Source organism: Triticum aestivum, chromosome 3D, assembly GCF_018294505.1.
Source record: "Triticum aestivum cultivar Chinese Spring chromosome 3D, IWGSC CS RefSeq v2.1, whole genome shotgun sequence".
NCBI classification, from domain to species: Eukaryota; Viridiplantae; Streptophyta; class Magnoliopsida; order Poales; family Poaceae; genus Triticum; species Triticum aestivum.
This window is the reverse complement of record NC_057802.1, coordinates 57,730,580-57,746,317: the sequence shown is the minus strand read 5'-3', so window position 1 is coordinate 57,746,317 and position 15,738 is coordinate 57,730,580.

Below are 15,738 nucleotides of genomic sequence, written 5' to 3'. Positions count from 1 at the left end.
CCTCGTGCACATATACCCTCCAATAAGGATATATCTCGTCCAAGTGAAAGTGATGTAGGGAAGAGCTCTTGGTGGCCTGAAAATAAGCATCTTTTAGAGGAAATTCAGAAGAATGCAAATATGCTACAACGTGTACTCTAAGAATTGCATGACCTGATGGGTAGCTTAATGAAGCTGACGGAAACCTCATCATCACCACCTCCTAAGAAGGAGATTTGAGTACATGGGTATGGGCAATCCCCTTCGGTAGTGCCAAGCTTGGGGGAGGTGCCCCGGTATCGTATCACCATCACATCTTTACCTTTATTGTTCCTTAGTTCGATCCTCTTGGTTATATCTTGGTTTAGTAGAATACAAGTTTTTACTATGATCTAGCTTTGAGTTTTGCTTTGCGTTCCCTCTATGTAATCGAGTCTGAGAGTTATATAATAAAGATTTGTTTTGATGAGGGCTTTGCTTTCTTGCTATGATCTTGAGAAAAAGAAAAAATGATAGAGGTAAAAGAAATAAAAAGATTATATAATAATCTTATGGGAAGTGATGACTTCACATATAAGAAGTATGTCACATAAAACTAGTTGGGAGTTGACAAACATAGTTTTGGTCATTGTTGCAATTAAAAGGAAGTAATAAAGAAAGAGAGGTCTCACATATAAAGACACTATCTTTGACATCTTTCGTGATTGTGAGCACTCATTGAAGTATTATATGCTAAGAGGTTGATGTTGGACAAGGAAGACAACATAATGGGTATGTTTTCTTATATCTGAATAGAAGTTATATTGTCATGGATCCTCCAACATGTTGAGCTTGCTTCTCATCCTATGCTAGCCAAATCTTCTACACCAAGTAGAGATACTACTTGTGCCTCCAAATCCCTTAACCCAGTCTTGCCATGAGAGTCCACCATACCTAATTATGGATTGAGTAAGATCCTTCAAGTAAGTTGTCATCGATGCAAGCAATAAAAATTGCTCTCTAAATATGTATGATCCTTTAGTGTGGGGAAAATAAGCTTTATACGAACTTGTGACATGGAAGAAATAAAAGTGACGGGCTGCATAATAAAGTTCTTTATCACAAGCGGCAATATAAAGTGACGTTCTTTTGCATTAAGATTTTGTGCATCCAACCATAAAAGCGCATGACAACCTCTGCTTCCCTCTCCGAAGGGCCTATCTTTTACTTTTACCTTCTACCTTTATACTAGAGTCATAGTGATCATCACCTCTCCTTTTTATACGTTTTCTTTCCGGCAAGCGCTATATGTTGGGGAAGATCCATATATATATATATATATATATATATATATATATATATATATATATATATATATATATATATATATATATATATATATACACACACACACACAGACACTCGGATGTAGGTGTGTTGGTGTGCTAAAACTATTATTGTTGATGTTACCCTTCGGGTAAATGGTTGGAAGGCGAAACTATAAGCCCCTATCTTTCTATGTGTTTGATTGAAACTTTGATCTCATAAGTATCACGTGAGTCTTAGCAATTATGAATGATTAAATGATGGTTGAGTATGTGAAACTTGATAAATAAAAGCTCTTACATTGACTCTTTCCGATGTTATGATAAATTGCAATTGTTACAACGACCAAGATCATAGTTTGTTGGTTTCCAATAAAGTTTTTGATTCATACTTTACCTTGTGAACGAATTGTTAGTTTAGCATATGAAATTATATGACAATATATGTTGCTGTTCTAAAGATGATCATGATGCCGTCATGTCCGTATTTTATTTTATCGACACCTCTACCTCTAAACATGTGGACATGATTATCAATCTTGGCGTTCGCTGGGGACAAGCAAGGTCTAAACTTGGGGGAGTTGATACGTCCATTTTGCGTCATGCTTTTATGTTAATATTTATTGCATTATGGGCAGTTATTTCATATTATGGTACAATACTTATGCCTTTTCTCTCTTATTTTACAAGGTTTACACAAAGAGCGAGAATGCCGGGAGCTGGAATTCTGGACCGGAAAGGAGCAAATCTAAAAGACCAATTATGCATAACTCCAAAAGTCCTAAAAATTTACAGAGAATTATTTTGGAATATATAAAAATTATTGGGCAAACAAACTACCAGAGAGGACCCACTAGGTGGCCACAAGCCTGGGGGTGCGCCCCCAGGGCTTGTGGGCCCCCTGGCAGGTCTCCGGTGCCCATCTTCTGCTATATGGAGTCTTTTGACCTGAAAAAAAAATCAGAAGGAAGCTTACGGGACGAAGCGCCACCATCTCGAGGCGGAACCTTGGCAGAAGCAATCTAGGGCTCCGGTGGAGCTGTTCTGCTGGGAAAACTTCCCTCCTGGAGGGGGAAATCGAAGCCATCGTCATCACCAACATTCCTCTCATCGAGAGGGTGTCAATCTCAATCAACATCTTCACGAGCACCATCTCCTCTCAAACCCTAGTTCATCTCTTGTATTCAATCTTTGTCTCAAAACCTCATATTGGTACCTGTGGGTTGTGTTAGGACCGAGAGTATATCGACCAGAGGGGGGTGAATGGGAGATTCAAGTTTTCTTTCGAAAGCTTTGAAACTTATCCCACTCACAGCAGCAGGATAGAGTATCGATGGAAATGAACTCAATCAATCTTCTTCGTCAGAAGCATATTCATCGATGAAGGCATTTACAACAGTACGAGCTTGAGAAATTATAGGTTTAACTACAATGAGAGTAACGCAACAAGCAAACAGATGTAGTAGAATGATACACGGCATGGTATGCACTGAAACAAAATTATGGTAAGATTCCACAGGTGAATCCTAAGGAACAGATGGTAATGAATGAATACAGACGAAGAAAATGAAACAGGGTGATCACTGAAACCCAGGTGGATAACAGACTAAACGAAATGATCAAATAAGCTATCGACACGAAGCACGAATGTAAACTGCTGAAACAAAAACAGTAGAGTAAATGGAACAAGTGGTGCTCGAAGGCGACAGAGAGATTTGGTAGACCAGTTCACCCTTCTGCCAAAGGGCTACGTCTGGTTGGAGCGGCTGTGACTTAACACGGAAGATAAACTCTCTTCACCCTATTCTCCTTCAACGCAGAGCTGATGAGACTCAGGTTAATTTCATTCGTGGTACATCTTTGTCGGTGATCTCCAAACCATCGCTCGACCTTCGTGAACCACAATCACTCTTGGTTGATGAAGATCTGGCTTGGTGAAGACAACAATTATTCAACACTCGAAGCCGAAACCTATCTGTCTAGAGCGTGCGCAGCTCTCAAGAGTAATAGGTACAAAAACTCTCACTCAAAACTACTGTGATGCTAAACCACTGTCTACGTTTGGGCTCTTGGTTTGTCTCTCGGTGGATCTTAAACTCGAATCACTCAGAGACGGGTTGCTCAATTCACTCTTCTCACAAATCTCAAGCGAAGCAGCCAACGGACAATGTTGGAGCGGGGTGTTATTTATAGTCGCAGCCTTCCCTTCTGGGAAAAGACCAAATTAGACATCGGGTTCAGCCAATGGCCGAATGACACGATTCCAACTGTCGGATTTGAGCACAACGGTAACATTTCTTGCGGAGCACGACATGCTAACTCCTCGGTCTGAGTCAAATCTCTCGCAGCGAAGAAGATCACAGTCGCTTGCTGACAAGTATTTGCTCGGAGCACAAAGAGATTTCTCTCACATCTTTCATAGGTTATCGATAAGCATCACATTAGATCTAAGTGTCGAGAACCTATACCCCTCTTAATAGTATGGAGGTCCTGAATCGAAAGAATGAAAGAAGAACAAAAATGAATACTACGTCTTCACTTTGTCTTCGACTTCCATCGCTGCAGTCAATTTCTTCGGACGAAAGTATCGAAACAAGAGTTTCGCTTCAGCAGTAAGATTTCAAGGGGTCGATTTCTTCACATCAATCTTCTCGACTCTATTACTTCAATAAATACAGCTCGTTGGTCTCTGCAACGTAGATATACTTCGGTGAAGTTCCTCGAAATCAGCACTGGAGACATCATTTTCTTCGGTTGTGTATGGACGTTTTCTCTCTGTATGCACTAGCAAACAAATCAGCCCATACCTGTTTCCCTCAACAATCTCCAAAACACAAGGTGGGGAACGCAGTAATTTCAAAAAAATTCCTACGCACACGCAAGATCATGGTGATGCATAGCAACGAGAGGGGAGAGTGTAGTCGACGTACCCTCGTAGACCGTAAGCGTAAGCGTTATGACAACGCGGTTGATGTAGTCGTACGTCTTCACGATCGACCGATCCTAGTACCGAAAGTACAGTACCTCTGCGATCTGCACACGTTCGGCTCGGTGACGTCCCATGAACTCACGATCCAGCAGAGTGTTGAGGGAGAGCTTCGTCAGCACGACGGCGTGATGACAGTGATGATGAAGCTACCGGCTCAGGGCTTCGCCTAAGCACTGCAACGATATGACCGAGGTGGATTATGGTGGAGGGGGGCACCGCACACGGCTAAGAGATCAATGATCAACTTGTGTGTCTATGGCGTGCCCCCTGGCCACGTATATAAAGGATGGAGGGAGGAGGAGGCCGGCCCTCATAGGGCGCGCCCAAAGTGTGGAGTCCTACTAGGACTCCCTAGTCCTAGTAGGATTCCTCCTCCCACATGGAATAGGAAAAAGGGAAGGGAGAAGGAGAAGGAAGAAAGGGGGCGCCCCCTTTCCCTAGTCCAATTCGGACCAGTCCATGGGGAAGGGGCGCGGCCACCCTTGAGGCCTTTCTCTCCTTTCCCGTATGGCCCATTAAGGCCCAATACGAATTCCCGTAACTCTCCGGTACTCTGAAAAATACCCGAATCACTCGGAACCTTTCCGATGTCCGAATATAGCCTTCCAATATATCAATCTTCACGTCTCGACCATTTCGAGACTCCTCGTCATGTCCCCGATCTCATCTGGGACTCCGAACAAATTTCGGTCATCAAATCACATTACTCATAATACAAATCGTCACAGAACGTTAAGCGTGCGGACCCTACGGGTTCGAAAACTATGTAGACATGACCGAGACTCATCTCCGGTCCATAACCAATAGCGGAACCTGGATGCTCATATTGGTTCCTACATATTCTACGAAGATCTTTATCGGTCAAACCGCATAACAACATACGTTGTTCCCTTTGTCATCGGTATGTTACTTGCCCGAGATTCGATCGTCGGTATCTCAATACCTAGTTCAATCTCGTTACCGGCAAGTCTCTTTACTCGTTCCGTAATGCATCATCCCGCAACTAACTCATTAGTCACATTGCTTGCAAGACTTATAGTGATGTGCATTACCGAGAGGGCCCAGAGATACCTCTCCGACAATCAGAGTGACAAATCCTAATCTCGATCTATGCCAACTCAACAAGTACCATCGGAGACACCTGTAGAGCACCTTTATAATCACCCAGTTACGTTGTGACGTTTGGTAGCACACAAAGTGTTCCTCTGGTATCCGGGAGTTGCATAATCTCATAGTCATAGGAACATGTATAAGTCATGAAGAAAGTAATCGCAATATACTAAACGATCAAGTGCTAAGCTAACGGAATGCGTCAAGTCAATCACATCATTCTCTAATGATGTGATCCTGTTAATCAAATGACAACTCGTGTCTATGGCTAGGAAACTTAACCATCTTTGATTCAACGAGCTAGTCAAGTAGAGGCATACTAGTGACACTCTGTTTGTCTATGTATCCACACATGTACTAAGTTTCCGGTTAATACAATTCTAGCATGAATAATAAAAATTTATCATGAAATAAGGAAATAAATAATAACTTTATTATTGCCTCTAGGGCATATTCCTTCATATAGATGATACAAAAGGATATCTATGAGGAAAAATACTTTGTCAGACATAGAGATGGCCTTCACGAAAGGCATTTGTGCATAGACTGACTTTCTCATCCTGCAAGGTTAGGTAAAGAAAGATAGCACTCAGAGCATATCCAATGATGATTTCCTGGTTTTCTTCGATACGCAGATAGGTTTCCCTGTAAGATAAATGATTGCCGATGATAATCAATTACAGGAAAAACATTCGATGGTACCTGTAGACAAATAGTGCAAAGCAAATGATATTGCAGGCGGGGGTTATTAACGTTATATGGAGTCCGAGTGTTTCAACACCACATGCGGTGCGATACGTTCATGAAGCAAATTGTTCAAGGGAAAACCAAATAGCGAATAAAAACACCCTGCAAACCCCAATAAACTCTCACTCGATGTAATTCTCCCCTTTTTGTCAACAAGTGTCAAAAAGGTAAGAGAAGTCATACGAGGAATTACTCTGTGGGAGTATCTTCTGAATCCGAATTAAAAGCTCTCGACGAATCTGTGTCAGAAGAATGCGGAATGGTCGAGGCAGAAGCAGGAGTAGCCATCTGAGCTTTGGAAGACTTGGAGCGATGAACATCTGGCTTGTAGACACGAGTACCGGTTGTATCTGCAATTTCATCATCATGATTGACGAACAACAGATTCGTTGAAGTAGAACGCTGTGGGAGCACTGGAGTTTGTCTTCGGATGCACGGAACAGCAAGCAAGTCCAGGTAGTCATACTCTTTGAAGAGGCCCTTCTTAGCTAAATCCTTGCGCGAGTAATGCTTTCTCAACAAGGTCCATGAGATCTCCCTTGCAACCTTCTCATGCAGAAGAATTTGACGAGTGTGATTGTGAATCAGATTGAGCTCAGCAATAAATTCCACCTTTTCTTTTCTATTCATCTTGATGTGTCTTTCCAGAGTCTGTTGCGTGCAAATACAAATCTCATAAAGAGATGGATTTCCTCACGAGGGATTTCAATCCTGGCGTCCTTGACCTTCTGAGTACTTTCAGATACTGAAGCATTTGCGGTTGCATCGACAGGTTCCTTTCCTTTGCTGTTATCCTTCACAATGCGCAGAGTGTCAGGAACGGGTGGCATGAATACTTTCAAAATGTAAGCCTAGAAAAATTTCTCATTGATAATCTGTTCGATAGCGAACATTATACATGGAGCATAAGGCTTCAACGACTGAGGGCTATCTGCTGCGCAAGCAAGGTTTCGAATGAAAAGGTCAGGAATGTCAAACTTGATTCCCTGAGATATTGCCACAAGTGCATTTCCACGATGCCTTTGATGGAGTTTGGCTTATTTGTTGGCGTGATGGTATTGCACAGAATGTGGAATTGTCCTTTGTTATCATAAGCCAACTTCTTCGGATTAACATCAATGCATTCGTCCCTCACCATGGTGGGATCCATCACGACGTGGAGTTGGGCGTCGATAACTTCCCAGAAATGCAGTCTGTGCTCTTTGTTGTTCTCAAATTCACATCAAGGCAAATTTATCAAAGCCAAAAAATGATCAGCTGAACATTTAATTCTCTCTCTGCCAGTCATCCATTCAAGCATCCAAGATGAAGTATTTGCTCGATCTCCTGTGATATATAGTGTGGCATAAAACTGAAGAATAACTTCCTTGTTCCAGCCATGATTAAAGCACATGAAACTCTTCAGTAGAGCATGTTCAATATGCTCAATTGCATTATGGAAGCAGGGCATTTCTCTGAGCTTGGCAAAGTTTAACATCTTATGATTGAAAATGTTCTGCTTTCCAAACAAGATCCGAGCATAATAAGCTGCCTGGTCCTCAGTCCAGAACCTTGGTGATAAAGGTGTCCTTTCTCCTTCATAAGGGCTGACCCCAAAGAATGCAAGCTTCGAGGAATGAAGTTGTTCATTGAATGCAGGGCCATATTCAGCTGAAAATAGTGGAAATGATTCCCGAGGATTTTTTCGATGTTCTTCCTCACTAATTTCCATCGGTTGAACTTCTTCAGAGATTAATGCATTCTCATCGATGGTTTTCAATGGACCAAGTTACCTTATAGCTTTCTGTGGAGTAGATGACATGGGATCACTAGACTGACCGTCAATTTCATTCCCTGGAACTCCTTCAGCGGCTTTCACAATCTCAAGCACGAGGGCCTTTTCTTTCGGAGAGTTCTCAATGACGGGTGGCATGACAACTTATTGAGACTGTTGAGTCACAACTTGTTCAACCTGCTGCGGCAACACAGGTGATACAATTGCTTGGTCTTTCTCTTCGGGAGCCATGGGCTCTTCCAATTTCTTCTCTTCCTGTTCTGGCTGTGAAGCCAAAGAACTGGGAGCAGGGTCAACCTCCATCTAGGTAGGGGCAGCAGATGAGGAGACCGGGGTGATATTTCCTTGGGAGGCAACTTGCTCCCCCTCAACCTTCTCATCCTCCTTGGTGGATCCGGAGGGTTCAACTTGAATTTTCTTCAAGGGCGATGAATCTGCCTTTTCCATCTCAATTTCCTCGTCAACTTTTTCTTCAGGAGCATGTTGCTCGGACATGACATTTTCTCCGTCAGGATTGAATAGAAACATATTCACCACATCAGATTCTTATGCAGTTGAGGTAGGAGTGATGACTAGGCACAGTATGTTGCTCGGTTTCTTCCACGGAACGAGGGGATGGTGGAATTCGTTGCAATGGAACACTTCAATCAACAGGCGCTTCAGTCGTGATAGATTGGACACGATGGTCCTTGACATCTTTCGGCTTGCTGGCTCTTGCCTGAGCTCTCTGACATTTCTCTTCTTTTTCTCTACGTCGAGCAAGATCTACTTGACGCTTAATCTCATCGTTCCTACGATCACAAAGCTGAGACATCCATTTCAGCTTGGAGTGCCAATCAATCTTGTTGTTTCTCATGGTTGTGAGAGCTTTGGTGATCTCAAGGATTCCCTTGTTCATGTCTTTTCACTACTGTAGGATGCTGCTAACGCGACACTACGATCAGAGACCCTTCGACAAAACTGTGTGCGATGCAATAATCGCAAACGGTGGTGTAAAAACCCGTCAAAAAAGGTGCAAATGTTTGCGATGACGGATGCATCAAACACGGTTCAGATTTTAGTTGCGTGTGCGATGAAGGGCATACGGTTCAGTTCAATTAACTGTTTGCGATGATGAGGAACAAAAGAAATGGGTAGCCAGATGAAGGTGTGTGCGATATACAGCATACTGTTCACTACGATGAACTGTGTGTGATCAGGCAACACAATGGAAACGGTTCAACTGAACAAGATGTGTGTGATACGCGGCAAACATTTCCGTAATGAGAAATGTGTGCGAAGACCAATAATAACATAGACGATTGCTGCTAATAAGCCGTGTGATTTGCTCTATCTACAGAAGAATAACATGTATAAGGACTTAATTCCATAAACAGATTGAACATCGAATTACATATGTGGCTAGTTGATACGTCTCCAACGTACCTATAATTTTTGATTGTTCCATGCTATATTATATTCTGTTTTGGATGTTTAAAGGGCTTTATTATACACTTTTATATTATTTTTGGGACTAACCTATTAACCGGAGGCTGTCACGACCGGATTTTTGGGATAATAACTTCCCAGAAAACGGCCTTTGTGCTCACCAGCCCCAGGATTACTGTTAGCTGATGAGACACCAACTTGATACAAGAATTCCAAGCAAGGTACAAAAATATGTAGTACAAGGCCATTGTGGCCTAGGAGTACAACATTTGGTTTCTAGTGGTTGATGGCGGAAGCGGTCTGTGATACAACTGCGTCTATGGGACTCCATTCCCACAAGAACAGCTGGCCAGGATAACTCCTACCTTCGCGAGGCTGCTCTCATCAATACGTAGGTTCCGAGGCTGTCACCGCGATGCTTATCTCCATGCGCGAAAATCTGGCCAAGACAATAGCCAGGGACAAGCCAGTGAGTACGTTTGAATGTACTCGCAAACATTAATAACACGGGTATAATATAACAGGAGATAATCATACTCCAAAACATTTATGATGATAAGTCTGCCATGAAGTAAACAAAAATCTGTGATGCACGCGTGCAGAGAAAATATGGACGTGCAATACGGAAGTAAAAGATATGCACTGAGCGAGTGTCTAAAATGACTCCTCGAAAGGTTGCAAATAAATTAACGATGCCGCAGTCGGGCGTCTGAGCGACACCACAGAAAGAGCTTATAAAAGATAAATGAACAACAAGCATGCCGCCGTCGGGCGTCTGAGCGACACCACATAAAGGGCTTATAAAAGATAAATAAACAACAAGCATGCCGCAGTCGGGCGTCTGAGCGACACCACAGAAAGGGCTTATAAAAGAATAATCACAGTGAATATCCAGGAGGTAGAACCATCCCAGGGATACTCAATAAAATACATAATGTAAATGGTTAGTCCATATTAATAATAAAATTAAACATGATCCTCAGGTGTCACAGGTCATAAACAAAAATCTAGTCTAGCCGTTTCTCCATCCGAAGACCGTCACTGAGTTCTAGCTAAATCGTCCTCCATCCGAATACCGTTACTATGATCCAGTTAGCCATGTCTCCATCCGAAAATCGTTACTAGATTTCACTCAGACTGTGGTCCTTACTCATGAACATGGCTATCCAAAAGATATGTCCTCTGCAGAGGGTGTACTCTTCACCCACGAGTAACGGATTTATTTAGCCCATCGGGACTAATTCCTCCTACGGCCTTTTAATTGAAAACACGCCCGACCTGCACACACCAGCTTAAGTCACCGGTGTCTGGAATCACCCACGACACCTGCCAAGCAAAACTCTAAGTGGGGAGGCTACAACCTCGACGTAGCATGGGATCAAATTTCTATTCGCGCGCTCTAAGGGGTGCCCCCCTCTCGGTCCCAACCGGAAACACCCATGCCCCCGGACCAAGTGGCATGCCTACCGGAGGCCTCCGGTATCTTCCACTATGGCTTCTCTGTACGGTGTGTGCTTTGGTAAGGGTTGACAACTTACTGAACCATACCCCGTCTGCGACAGGGACAAGTGGTGGTACCAACAAATAGGGAAGCTACTGATCAAGACTCGACCTAGACCAACTCAGGGGGGTCCAAGCGTCCTCCAACAATATTACCATTAATGAAATAAATCACCACTCATCAAGCCTCAACATGCCATACCGGTCATACTCGTCTCGACGAGGGACTAGGGACAAGCTCGTGTCTACCCAAGACCACGACTTTCCCGGCTTCCTTCCGGTATGCATGAGGAGCTCACGAGGATGATCCAAAACACTAGTGTACCCAATGCTGACCACAAAATATCTCCAAAAAGCACTCATGCACGAGACTTTATCGTTACATAAAGATAACGCATACTCCAAGTCAAATGGTGTTGTAATCGTATCAGAACACCACAACAAAATATTATGCCAGAGTCCAGAAATGCTTGCCTTCAAGAGTATGCAAAGGATGCACTTTTTGAAAGCTTTCCCTTTTCTCCAAAATCCTATTTTGAGAAATATTCAAACAACACATATTTCAAACAGAGTACAAAAGGTTGTCTCAAATATTTTTGAAATAAATCTTAAAATAAACTAGGTGAAATTTGAGAGAGTTAGGAAAAAGAATCAACTCATTTGAGTTTTATTTTAAAAGTTATAGCCAGTCAAAGTTTGGTCAAATCTCTATTTTTAAATAAAACCAGAAAAGAAAACGTTTCGGGAGAAATACGCTTTCGCAGCAGAGGAGACGTACTCGGGACTTATGCGCCTTCACTTAAAACAGAAAAGACGGCGCGCGGGTCACAGACAGTGGGTCCAGAGGGCCCACTGGTCAGGTTTGACCGTTCTTCCCTCTCCCTCCTCTTCTCTACCCGACGGGAGCGGGACTCCGGCGATCGCCGTCGACGAACGGTAGCGCCTCACGGGCATCCGAGGGCGGGGATGGAACGGCCAGACAGGGGTGGTCCTCTTGGTGGTAGCTGGGTCGTCGGAGGTGGAAGGAATCGCCGGCGGCGAGCTCCGCGGCGGAGGGGGCTACGGGTGAGAAGTGGTTTTTGGGCTTCGGTGGTCTCCGATCGAGGTTGGGTTGCTGGGCCGCTCCGAAAGGACAAGGGGAAGCTACTGGTGACGCTGGTTGGTCGAGAGAGTGGCTGGCTGCGACGTATTTCACCGGAGTTCGGCGGCGGCCGAACTGGCCGGAGTTGGTGAAGACGGTCTTCTCCGGTCAATCCACTGCTAGGGAAGCTCTACGGGGAGGGTCTGAGGTCGCCTGAGGTCTTGAACGAGTTCGGGGGCCCTTTAAATAGGCGCTCGAGGTTGGACCGCGGCGGCTGAGGATAAGATCGCCGGCGACAGCCGTGCTGTAGCTGCAGGGCGACGTGGCGGCGACGAGCGCGTGCCGACGAGCTTCGGGATAAGACCGGGCTGTTCACGGGGGCAGCTGGCGCGCAGGTGTGGTTTGGGCGGCGCCGTCCATGTCACAGGTTCGCTGCCGACACCGGCGTGCCGCCAAGAGCTCTGCCAGCGGCGTTGCAGGGAGCCAGGGGTGGCGTGGGGAGTGAGCGAGCGTAGTGCGCGGTTCAGCAGTGGAGCAGGGGCCAGGGACGGGTCGCGTCGAGTGCGGCAGTGCGGCGCGGCGGCTCAGTGCGCGCGCGTGCAAAACGTGCGCTCTGGGCGCGCCCAGAGCACGCACGGAACCTGCTCGACGAAATGCCAGGGCGGTCTAGAGCACGAGGGTGGGGTTGGCAATTAACAGGACTAGGATAGAGACAGCTAGGAGTTCAGTGGACAAGGTTGCTGGGTCATTGGAGCCAGTTCACAGTGCAAACTAGGAAACATGCCCAAAACTGACTGTGCACACCAAGTGCTCGACAGAATGCCAAGTGCACTTAGGCAACTCTTGGAGTGGCCAAAATCTCCAGATCAGGGTCTCTTTAGGTGTGGATGATGAAGGCAAGATCATGTGGGCAAAACCAGAAACTTGTTAGTGCAAGATTTGCAAAACCCCAGTTTTGGACAGAAAGAAAAAGGGTTTATTGCATGCACTTAAAAACCTCCAATGAGTCCACTCTCCTGGACTTAAGGGTTTTGAAGGGAGGGCTACAAGTAGGAAAAAGCTCAGGGTCACTAGAGCAAAATAAAATAAGGTTGCAGTACAAATCACCAAATTAGACAGAATGCAAAAGAGGGTGATTCACTCAAATTTTTCAAAGAACATCACTGGGTTTTTGCATAGAGTTGAATTGTATGCATCCACTGACATCTCCAAACACTTGGAAGAATTTTTAAAGAAATATTTAAATGGGTTGTAGTGCAAAAGTGCCTACTGGACCAGATTGGCAAAGTTGGTGTAGAGCTCAAAATCTCCAATGGCCAAAAGGTATTTTTGCATAAAAGTGATGTGGAAACATCACATGACATCCCCAAATTTTGGTGGAAATTTTTAAAGGCATTTATCAAATGGTTGGAGTGCAAAACAGGCTCCAAATTCAAGAAATCATTTCTGAGAGAATAAAGCTCTGAGAAAACAAATCTTGCAATTAAACCCACTGTTAAAGAATTGTGTTATAAAGAGGGCATATAAGTCCAACAATACTCTTTGAAGGTTTTTCCACTAGAGGTAAAAATCCAAAATAACAAAAGGGTAAATCTTGACAAATGGAAAAGTTTTATTTCCTGGCAAAAATTTTAATAAATAAAACAAGGTCAAAATTTTGGGGTGTCACAACACTACCCCCCTTAAGAAAAATCTCGTCCTCGAGATTTGTTAAAAGCTGCTTTGAACAAAAACTGTTTTTATCAAAAGAAATCATTCAACTGCACAAAAACAAAGCGGCTATAGTGAGAGGGCAATAAGTGGTGTAAAACCACAGTGTAATACACTGGCGTAGCGTGGGAAAACATCTATGGTTGGGGAAAATCGAGATATTTCCACGCGGATACAGTAATTTAGAATAAATTCTAAATTACAAAAATACGCTGGTCGTACCCGAGAGCACAGTGCTCTCTCTGGCTGACAGGTGGACCCAGGGCCCACTGTCGGCCTCTTCTTCTACCTCTGGCTCTCTCTTCTCTCTCGCGAGCTCTCCCGCGCTTCCTCCACCGGCGATGCCTAGCTCGTAGGGCATCGAGGACGTACCGTGGTAGTGCGCGGCGTGCTAGCTGTCGGTGCAGCGTGCACTCACCTCGCGGGCCAGTGCGCTGTCGGCACTGCTCGCGGACTCGCCTCCGAACACCGGCGGTCGAGTGACGAGTGGCGCTGGTGGACCTCGCCCACCGTACACCGATCTCGAGCTATAAAATGATGGTGGTGCTCCTCTCTTCCTCCTCACATCTGGCCTCGCTTCCACTCCTCCTTCCTTCTCCTCCATTGCTATTAGCAGGAGCTCGAGACGAGGCTCTAATGGCGGAGGCGATGCCGGACTGGTATGTGGTCCTGGTGTGTGGAGGATTGGCGGTGCTGCTGGGGTTCTCCGTGCTCCTGTGGGCGATGATCCTGGATGATCATCGAGATGCTGCCGCTCGAGTGTTAGCTCTTCGCGGCGGCGGCGATCACGTGGATTAGGCGCGGCCTCGAGGGCTAACTGCTGTCGGTGTGCTGGGGCAACTCGTGCCTGAATGATCACTCACAAATCTCTCTCACTGAGACTGTGGTGTCCTCGAGTGTGGTTAGTAGGCGCAACAATGTGCTCAAGGATTTGTAATAGTGCCCGAGGTCGAGTGGTTGCAGCTGTGAGTCTGCTGTTATGACGATGCGCAAATAAAAAAATCTATGTCCTGAAAAAGGTATATGCAGCAGTGACTCGGGGAAAGAAATCTCATCAAAACATGTTGTGAGGAAAAAAAATTAAAACCAAACTAACAGCAATAAAACTGCCCACATAACTGGAACTAAAGAGAATCGGATCCATCGCACAAAATTTGGGAACCACGAACACGCTACAACACATAAATAAAATACTGGGATAAAAATACAGCGGTGACGTTTACAAAGAAAACGGCAAAAGGACAGGGTCCTCAGAAAACGCCTCTGGTACTGGGGCACACTCCTCTTCTATCGGGGGAAGGGGGTTGACTAGTCGATGAATGCGCCTCTCCTGGTCAGGCCTCAGTGGTCTGCCAATAGCGATCCGAGGATTTAAATCAGCGAGGCTCTGGAGATAACCCATTACCCGCTGAGTTAAATGCTCCTGAGCGATAACGTACTAGGCAAGGTTGGCCAGTACTGGATCTCTCTCCATTCGTCCACCGGGAAAAGATGCAACTTCTCCGGGTGCTGCACGACTCGGAAAATAATAGTATCCTCGCTCGCTGGCATAGGGTACCGCGAATCGAAGACGAGCGAGCGCTTCGTACGCAGCAGCTTCTATGGCCATATGCGGAGTCGGCATGGATTTCCCCATGAAGGAGACTTCCGTTGGGTCTTGGTTTGGGTATGCGGGAGGGATGTGCACCACTGCCCAATATTTCGAGGTGGATGAGGTGATCCTTGATTTGAGCAACTCGTACTGGGGTGGACGGGTGGCACTCATAGTACTGCAGGTAAAGTCCCACAATAATTTAACAAAACTGCCCGGGGTTGCGTCTAGGGTTCTCAGATAAATACTGGGGGTCGGCATGGCAAAGGAATGGCTGAGAGAGTAGTGCACAAGGTGGGGAGTACTTGGCAAGGTCACGAGGTGGCCTTTATATAGCATCGGGGCTGGGTTATCCACCGGGGTGAAGGGTAACTGGTTGTCGATCCTGTCCTCGGGTCAAAGCCACAGATATATATATCACATAAATGTGACGCATTACTGTGGGTGCCGTCGGGGTTGGTGTTGGTAGCTGCGCCCAAAATTTAAAAATGCAACTGTACGCTAACGTACACATGCATAGTTACT